Raw genomic sequence first — 10195 nt, 5'->3', positions numbered from 1 at the left:
TAGTTTTATCTCACAATTTTGGTCTCTAAAAAAATTGTACTCATTTAAAAAAATAAATTCTAGTAGAGCTTGCAGGGAAACATTTTTTTTTAAGGCTTTGCTTATAAATGATGTGGAATTATTCTTTTCTTCTGGATTTATCTCTTGAACATCACTGGTTCTATAATTTTCTTTTGCTTATTCATTTTCCCAATCTTACTTTTCAGTTGGAATTTTGTATCAGGACCAGACTCTATATACTTCTGGAAGTAGTTGTGGGACCCTGCATGATTCTGATTTGTTTTTCCTGGAGTCCTGTCATTGCTTCCTATATGCCTGAACACTCTGTTCTCAAGAATTTCAGGAGAAGCTCAGGCCATTGAGCTGAATAAGGATGATGTTGCTTCTTGTTTGTTCCTAGCACTTTTGGTACAAGCTACCAACCTATGGTCTGTGGGCAGAGAAATATGGCTGAAGACATCAGGTGCCCATTATTACTTCCCTAATTCTTTGTACCCAAAGTCTGGAGCCTTTAGCTGGTCCTCCCCTATTATCTGAGCTGTAGAGAGTGATTCATGAGTATAGAACCAGCTGGCTTTTGGTTATCTCTTTGTATAGGAAAAAAATACATTTTCTGCAGTTTCTCTTTGGATTTTTTGATTACTATTCAGTATATTGATTGTTTTTTAGTCTTGATGGAGGAGTTGTGTGGAAAGATCTGGTGTGTTCTTCTCTTATTCATTTCATCATCTTGAGGAGGTCTCAACAATAAGTTATTGGACTTCAGTTTTCTCAAGTAACTAGTGTTCTCTATATTCCCCAAATCTTGTTTTGCATGACTATCTATACAGAAATACACATATACAGCATATGATATATAAGATATAAGATTATCAGATGCGTAAAGGATATATATATGGCATAATATGTATGATATATATATATATATGTAGGGGGAACATACAGGTGTTCAGATGTGACATTTTAAAAGTTCTGGGTAATTTTATGATTTTATTAATAAAGCTAGTGTGTTATTAATAAAAAAGATCAGTGGCACTATTGAATGCCAAAAATTCATCATGGAGATGAGCTCACAAATTATATGCCCATGGAAGATGTCCTTAAACCTTTCAGTGAATTAGGAGGGTGTCTACTCCAAGTATGTGAAGACTTCCCCCAGAAGAATGGCCAGATGAGAATGTGGCCATGAAAGCATATGAAGCTGGTATGGTGGAATGCTTAGAACTTGACTGGACATTGAAAATGCCAAGGTCATCTGTTGTATCCTGGTCCATCACCAGTTGTCCTGACTTTTGTCTAGCTACAGGATTCTGATGACTCTGAAGGAGAGAATGTGGCCAGTGGCTTCACTTAAATCCAGTCTATTCACAAATGCATTCAAATCATTTCACCATTTTTACTTAATTCAAATTCCTGTGGCAACATGCAAATGAGAAAGCAGCAGGTACAGATACACTGGGAGCTGTAGTCACAACCCTGCACACAAGTGTCCCAGACCATAAAGTCATCTTTCTACTGGACTGAAGCAGCAGTTGTATTCAGCAGTCCCTCAGTGTCTGAGAAGCTTTTTTAAAAGGACTGCCCTGCTCACTTCTTGGAGAGAAGGAGCTAGGAAAAAATACCCAAAGAATTGTTTGCTTCACCCAACTGAACTGTGATCTGCTTAATATGGCAGTAATCTACAATAGAAACACATACAAAAATGTCCAAAAACTTTTAAAAAGATGATTGCAATTGTCTTTGGTACATGGAAAATGTGCAGTCTTATGGACAACATGAAAGACTAATAACTCTTATTGAGATCTTATTGCATCAAAGTAGCAGTGCTGAGTGAAAGAAAGCTTGCAAAAAAAAAAAAAAAAGGAGCAATTGGCTGGAGTTGGAACTGGATGCAAGATTTTCTGGATTAGCTACAGTGAAGGGGACTGCTGTGAATCTGGAGTAATTTAATCAACAAGCTTGTATGCCTCCCAAAAGGAGTGAATGATAGATTCATGATAATGTGACTGTCACCTGCAGGAAAACACTCTACCATCACCATCAGTGTGTATGTTCCTACCGTGACAAACTCTGATGATGTCAAATAAAAACCTTATGAAGACCTGGAGATCCTCATCACCAATATACCAAAAGAGAACAAGCTTATAATTTTGTGACTTTAGTGTCAGAGAAGGCACTGTGTATCAGATATGTCAGGGAGTCCTTGGGAACAATGAAATCAGAAACACTTTCCTACTGCAAATTTGTGTGTCTCATGACCAACATTGTCTTCCATTCACCTAAACTCAATAAAACTTCATGGATGTACCCTTGCAACATTTAATAGACTATGTCATTGTAAGGAGAATAGACAGATAAGATGTGAGTGACCAAGGTGATATGTGGTGCAGTGTTGGAGCAATCATAGCCTTATTCTCTCCAAGCTAAACAATTGCATTTAGTAAATATGATAACCTCCAAAACAAGACAATTCTTAGAAGACTTGACATCAACAGATTAGAGGGCTTCTCTGAGGATGAACAGTTTGTAACTAATTTGGAAATAAAGCTGAGCTTTCAGAGATTTGATGCACAGCACTGCATTTACTCATCTGGGTCAAAATACTAGTAAACATCAAGATTGTTTTGACAAAATTGATGGGGAAATTCAGAAACTGCTAAGCAAAAAATGATAATTCCACAGGTTTTACCAGCAGGATACTTCACCTGTCTCCAAGAAGGCAGGATTTAAATACTTCTAAAATAAAGTGCAAATGAAGTTTAGAGAGATGCAGGAATCTTGATTCAGTAAGAAGGCAGATGAAATTCAATTTTATGCTAATACTAATAATTCAAAGCACATTTATGATGCCCTGAAGGGTTTTTATGGGTCAAAAATCATTGTCAAGATTGATAATTGATCTCAGCTACTCAGTGCTGAAAAAGCCATATTGATTAGTAACAAGGATATGGTTCTGGAGAGATGGACTGAACACTTCCATAGTGTTCTCAACAGACTATCTTCAACTAATGCTTAAGCCACTAAGTGTATACCTCAGATTGAAATTAATCCCTCTTTTGCTAAACTTCCAACTAAAGAATATGTTTTAAATGCTGTTAGGTTCCTATCATATGGCAAAGTACCTGGTGCTGATTTTATTCCAGTTGAGATTTATAAGGCAGGGGATCCACTCCTCATACAAAAGCTGTCTGAAATATTCTGGGCTATACAATAAAAGTTATCCCTCAGGAGTTCAAGGAAGCCTCCATTATTTACCTCTATGAGGGAAAAGGAAATAGGTTTTTCTTTGACAATCACAGGGGCATCTCTCTCTTAGTTTGCTAGCAAGATTCTTGCCAGAGTCCTCCTTCAAAGACTGATTCTTCACCTGGATGATGAGTTCTACCTAAGAGACAGTGTAGCTTTGGAAAGGTGTCTGTTGCCTGACAACTTCCTCCTCTAGGAGGAGCTGGACAGAGGATTATATGCAACATTGGTCAGTGTGACCAATGCCTTTGATACTATCATTTGTGAGGATTTGTGGGCAAACTTTGCCCAGAGAAATTCATCTGCATTATATGGAAGTTCCATGATGGTGTGCTTGCATGAATTCTGGATAATGGACGTTGCTCTCAAGCTTTCTTGGTCTTCAATGGAATGAAGTAGAACTGTGTGCTTTCTCCCACACTTTTTAGCAATGTTGTCAGGTACCTTCAATGAGGACAAAAATGACCATCACAATGATGGTAAGTTATTTAACTTGAAAAGGCTATAAGCCAAGACTAAAGTGGAGGAGACTTGGTAGGTGACTTTTTGTTAAAAGATGATTGATTGTGCACTCAATGCAGTCTTTGAGGCTGAGGTGCAGCAGAATATGAATCACTTCTGTGTTCCTTGTGCTAATTTTGGCTTGACAAGTAACACCATGAATACAGAGGCTCTCTACCAGTCAGTACTACACTATCCATACATGGAACCATTATAGCAAATGGAGAAATTTCAAATGCTGTGGATTACTTACTTACTTCTAGGGATGTACACATATATGATGAGTTGATGTATGCATTGCCAGAACTGGCTCAGTATTTGGGAGTTCCTAAGGAAGATGTGGAAGAGAAGAGGTAAAAGACTGCCTATCAAACAGAAGGTTTACAAAGCTATTGGGCTGACCTCATTTTGTATGCTTGTGAAACCTGGGTAGGATATCAGTGCCATGCCAGAAAATCAAATTGCTTCCATTTTAATTCTTAGGAGATCACCTGGTAAGATAAAGTACTGGATGCTGAGGTCTTTTCTTGAACTGAAGTGTTAAGTATTCAAACTCTGCTTCAGAAAGCACAGCTCTGATGGGCTAGCCAGGTAGCCCAAACGCCAAACACATTTTTGACTAAAAGACCATTTTTTTTAATACAAAGAACTTATCAAGAAAAACACTCATGTGGAGGTCAGAAGAAGTAATAGAAGGACTCTCACAAGGTTTTTTTTGAAAACCTTTGGAAAGCATGGAGTGCCTATATTAAAGAAGGTTCTGTGTTTTGAGCAAAATAGAATGAGATATGCAAATTTAGAGGGATCTTCACGCCAAACGTCCATATGGACTATTGGTGCCTGACCTGTAACAGAGCCTTCCAAGCTCATATTGATCTGATCATTTAGACACACTGGACCTTGATCCTGTCATGATGATGTCATTTTGGTCCGCATGGCAACAACCTTTCGCATGTGAGGGGCATTTGGGTGCTCAGGGATGATTGGTGTGAGAGCTTGCCAAGCCCTTTTCAGGTTGTCTCCCAACTCTCAGCTCTGGTTCCAAGAAGCTGTAGCGTATACACTGACCATAGCCTGGTAAAACTGTCTCCACAGGCCTCAGACCTGTTGGTTAGTTGTGAAGACTTCTGATGGAATGAATGTTTTACAACAGTATTTCAATGGTTATGAAGGAGGCTGACGAAGGCACTCTGACATCAAGGTCATCCAGTGCATCCTAAGTCATTACCAAGTGACCTGATTTTTGTCTTACCATTGGAGTTCAGTGACTTTGGAAAAAGTGCAGCTGATGACTGTTCAACTTAGCCTTACTTAAATCCAATTTACATGCAAGTCAAGATAACACACTGTGATGTTAGTCTTCTCTGAAGCTGAAAGATGATGGTTGTAGAATGTACACAATTCCAGATTTGTCTGGTTTTGCTTAATTATTTTACTTGTTAGGGAGGATTCTATGCAGAATTGAAATATTAAGAATTAACTTAAATTTTTTAAAAAGAAAGTTCTTTCAGGATAACATATATTTAATCTATTTTGCTGTCATGGGGAGGAGGGAGATGAAGGAGAGAAGGAGAAAATTTTGGAACACAAAATTTTATAAAAATGAATGTTGAAAACTATATGTATATTTGGAAAAATAAAATACTATTGAGAAAAAAAGAAAGTGCTTTGAATTGGATTCAAAGGATCAGTTATTTATTTACCCCTGTGGTTCTGGCCAAGTCCTTAACCTTTCTGGGTCTTAGTTTTTTTCATGTGTAAAATGAGGGGATTAACCTCATTTTACTAACCAAGCAAAAAATCTTTCATGCAAATTATTGTTTTCTTAAAGGGAATTTTAAAACTACTGAAATAACATACAAAATGGGTTTTAACAACTCTTTCAAAGCACTGTTCCTAGGATTTCTGAATTACCGACTTGACATGAGTTTTTCTAATTACTTGGTGAGAAAGGAACTCTGGGAGCACTAGTTAAAATATCAGTTAGCAGTAGTTCTTAAGTGACTTGATGATACTCAATAGTGTGTGTTGTTCTTCATTATTGAAGAGGATACTGCCAATGGTAGGAACAGCATGTATAATAAATAATAGAGGACTTCTTCTATAATTTATTATTCACTAAATGAGTCCTAAAATATCTCAGCATGGGGGTTAAGTATTTTTATCTCCGTCGACATTTTATTTTCAGACAGAGGGATTAGGTGATACTGCTGAAATGTCCAATTAAGCTCTGAAAGGAATAAGGGACCTGAAATAAAGTTATTTCAATAGCTTTAAATAGCAAATACCCCATTTAGAATTCAGAAAATCTCTAGTTGGTGGGAGAAGTAGTTGCATAAAAAAGACTTTCTGCTCAGAAGGGAGGTTATGATGTTGTTATAAATTTGTAAGAAAAGAAAAAAAGTTAAGAAAGAATAGGGGGAAAAGCATTACAGCAGAGAGAAAACATGAAGACAGGATAGTTGAGTTGAGCCCAAGGCAGCTTGAGTTAGAGAATGGTGGTGATAGGGTCCATGATTGGATGGAATGGATATCAGGTATAAATACTCTGACTGTTTCAAGAAGAACCCCCAAATTATGTTGTTTTACGGCTGGGAGAGCAAGTCTTAAAGTTGTCAGCCCTGAGATAAATGCAACTGTCACTGTTGCCATTGCTACTTCATCTTTCTTAGGCATTTCCTGAGCACATTGTCAGCCTCACTTTAAATAATGGAAATATCACATTCGCCTGGACCCTGTCGTCCCTGCCAGCACTGCTCTGCTTCTGAGCTGCTGAAAGAAGAAAATGTTCACTCTTAGGAGGAGCGGGGAATGTATCCCATCCACACTCACATTTTTAAAATTAGATACTAGTTGAAAGGTATGCATTAATTATTTTAAAATATATAATAGAATTATAGATTGAAAGCCTCAACAGACTTGAGAGGTCAACTGGTTCAATCCCTTCATTTTATAGTTGAAAAAATTAAGGCACATAGAGAGAAACTGCCAAAAAAAAGTTAAGAATGTCTACTCTAAATCTGTGATCTCATGTTTATCAGTTTCCTGGCAAACTGGCACTCATAGATCATCCAAAAGAGATTATAGGATTCAGTACTAGGCAGTGTCCTAGAGGTCATTAACTTATTTGATGAAGTAACTAAGACCCAGAGAGAAATTGTCTTCCCGAAGTCACACAGATAGCAAGTAGCAGTGCCTGAATTTGAACTCAGGTGTTGTTCTGGCCCTAAATCCAACACTTTCCCCACTATACCATAGTCCCAGCGCTTGTGAAAAAAGTTGTTCTTTGAAAACCTTATCTAACCAAATAGCTTTGCTTATGTATTAAGTTCCTTTCAGAGATTATTGTCCTGAATGACTAAGAGTGATATCCGTTTATTTAATAAATAATAACAGTTTATTAAATACTTTTTATTAAACCATATGATTTCTATGGCCCCATTCCAGGTTGTATGACATACTGTGGTGTGAAGTTGAAAATTGTTACCCCACTTTATTCTGTATTATTTGTTAATTATTGATTGAGAATTATATGCAATCACTAGAATCTGTCCTTAGAAATTAGTTTTATTTAAAAGATGGTCTGACTGCTTAACATAAGAGTCTGTAAGCTGATTTGACTTTATTGGAGTTTAACTCCCTCACTGCTCTTGGTTATTGTCTGGTTTCATTGAGTCAATGTGATCATAAGATATTCTGCCTGGTCATTGTGGGACTGCTCTACTATATGTGGTTGCTGACAGGACTATCCAAAGGATGTTAACTCATTCTGTCTTTTCCCCTCACTGTGGACTTTGGAAACCTTTTGCAAGCAAGTCAGTATGATTATGCCAAATATAAGCCCACCCTTGGTTGGTTGCCTTTGTTCTCAAAATATGACCAAAATCACATTACTATTAGAGTTAAATTACAGTGGGTCTAACTGTGATTGAGCATACCAATTTGAGCTTGGAATGCTCTGCCACAGGTCAGGCCAAATAGTCCATAGGGGTATTTGGAGTGGATTCTCTAACTCTGTGCATCTTGTGTTTCTTTTGAGCTTTGTCAGTTCTATTTTGCTCAGGGAGCAAAGCATCTTCTCTGATGAGGGCACCCCATGCTGAGTGGTTCTGTGTCAGTGTCTCCCATGATATGCAGTCAGTTCTAAATTAAGAGAGACCTTGAGAGTGTCCTTGTAGCACTTTTTCTGACCACCGTGTGAGTGCTTGCCCTGTGTGAATGCTCCATAAAAATAGCCTTTTTGGCAAGTGCACATTTGATATTCGTACCACTGTACACTTTTACCAACTATATGAAAGACTGATTTATCTACTCTAATGCATCCCTGGGGCTTTGAGGCCTCACTTATTGGCAACTGCTAGCTAGCCTTGCTAATAAATGGTCAGGCTCAGACATTGTGCTTCCATTCTCTTCAATGAAGATTTTTATTGTGAAAAGTGGCAACACAAGGTGGGGTAGAAGGCAGAAAGAGAAAAACTGATTCATTTGTAATCTCATTTTACAAATGAGGAAACCAAGACGCAGAGAGTTAAAGGGTTTCAGAGAGTTGCACAAGTTTGCAAAGAGCAGAACCAAGGTCTTGGAATCAGAGAACTATGTTTTTCTTTTATTGTAACCAAGGTAGTGGCTTTGCAAGTAAATGTACATTCCAAGTTTTTGTGGCTCATGTAAAAATAGCCTCTCCCCACATGCTTCTTTAATGCTTTATGGAAATATGAAGGAGATGCTGGTTTTTCAAAAGCTATCCTGGAAGAATGCAAGTGGTGATGTCTTATCAATCTGGAACATTTCTGAGAAGATCCCTGGGAGGGATAGTTCTAGGATAATCCCAATTATACACAGACATCTTTGAAAGATCTGTCATCAGGTGATGACTTATTTTTGGCCTCACACATTCATGATGATAACCCACTAAGGCATGACCTATAAATTATATTTATTTCTCAATATCATCAGACATAAGCTAGTTGTAAATATTAGAAATCATATTTTAGTTTTAAATACCTTCAGTTGCAAGGTGACATAGTGAATGAGACATTACATTTGAAGTCAGAAAGACCTAAGTATGATTCTTGTTTCAGACACTTCCTGGCTGGGTAATTCTAGCTAATCACTTCACTTTTCTGAACTTTAATTTCTCCATTTTGAAAATAGAGGTAATAATAGCATTTGCCTCAGAGGATTCTTTTCAGGATAATTTGAGATAATATCTGTAGGGAGCTTTGCAAACCCAGAGGTTCTTAACCTGGAGCCTGTAGATTAAAAAAATACATATTTTGACAACTATATTTCAATATAATTGCTTTCTTTTCTAGTCTTCTGTATTTTATGCATTTAGAAACATTATTCTTTTAAAAGTTTTCAATAGTATTTTATTTTTTCAAATACATATGAAGATAGTTTTCCACATTCACTTTTGTAAGACTGCATTCCAAATTTTCCCACCTCACTCCCTTCTCTACCCCCTCCCTAAGACAGCAAGCAATCTGATATAAGCTATACAGGTACAATCCTTTTAAACATATTTCTTTATTTGTAGTGTCATGCAAGAAAAATCAGACCAAAAGGGAAAAAAATCATGAGAAAGAAAAAAAACCATAAATAAAAAAAAAGGTGAAAATATACTTTAATCCATGTTCAGTCTCCATAGTTCTTTCTCTGGATGCAGATGGCATTTTCCATCCCAAATCTATTGGAATTACCTTGAATCACCATATTATTGAGAAGAGTCCAGTCTATCACAGTAGATCATCATCTAGTCTTGTTACTGTGTATAAAAACATTATTCTGAGGCTACAGCTTGATTTATATTTACTAATGAATTCATTTTATAAAAAAAAGAAAAAAAAGGAAGGAAAGAAAGGAAAAGAAAGAAAGAAAGAAAGAAAAAGTCAAGGACTTTTGCTTTAAAGTATCATATAACCTATAATAATACTAATAAATTAACTTTTCCATTGTATTTACTTGAGATTGAATAGGAAACTAAGGGTTGATATTCAGATTTCTCAAATAAAAACTATTTCCTCAATGTATTTCAATATTATTGTAAGTTTTATCATATTTATAATGCCTTATACATTTTTGCTAGTAATTATCTGGGTGAGGTCAAGATTATATTAATGTTATGATCATCCCCATTTTATAGATAGAAAAATGAAGGCAGAAGAATAAGCTGAAATGCATAAAAGCAAGTCTAGAAATTAGTGATAGATTTTTTAAAAAATTATATGTTAAATACAATATATGTATACATATTTATACAGTTATCTTGCTGCACAAGAAAAACCGCATTTAGAAATGAGGTAAAAATAACCCGAGAAGGAAAACAAAAATGCAAATGGACAAAACAGGAGTGGAAATGCTATGTAGTGGTTCACTCATTTCCTATAGTTCTTTCACTAGGTGTAGCTGGTTCTCTTCATTATTGAGCAATTGGAACTGATTTGGT

Source organism: Sminthopsis crassicaudata, chromosome 6 (assembly GCF_048593235.1).
Source record: "Sminthopsis crassicaudata isolate SCR6 chromosome 6, ASM4859323v1, whole genome shotgun sequence".
NCBI lineage: Eukaryota > Metazoa > Chordata > Mammalia > Dasyuromorphia > Dasyuridae > Sminthopsis > Sminthopsis crassicaudata.
The sequence above is the reverse complement of the archived record's forward strand: the minus strand, read 5'-3'. Positions refer to the sequence as shown.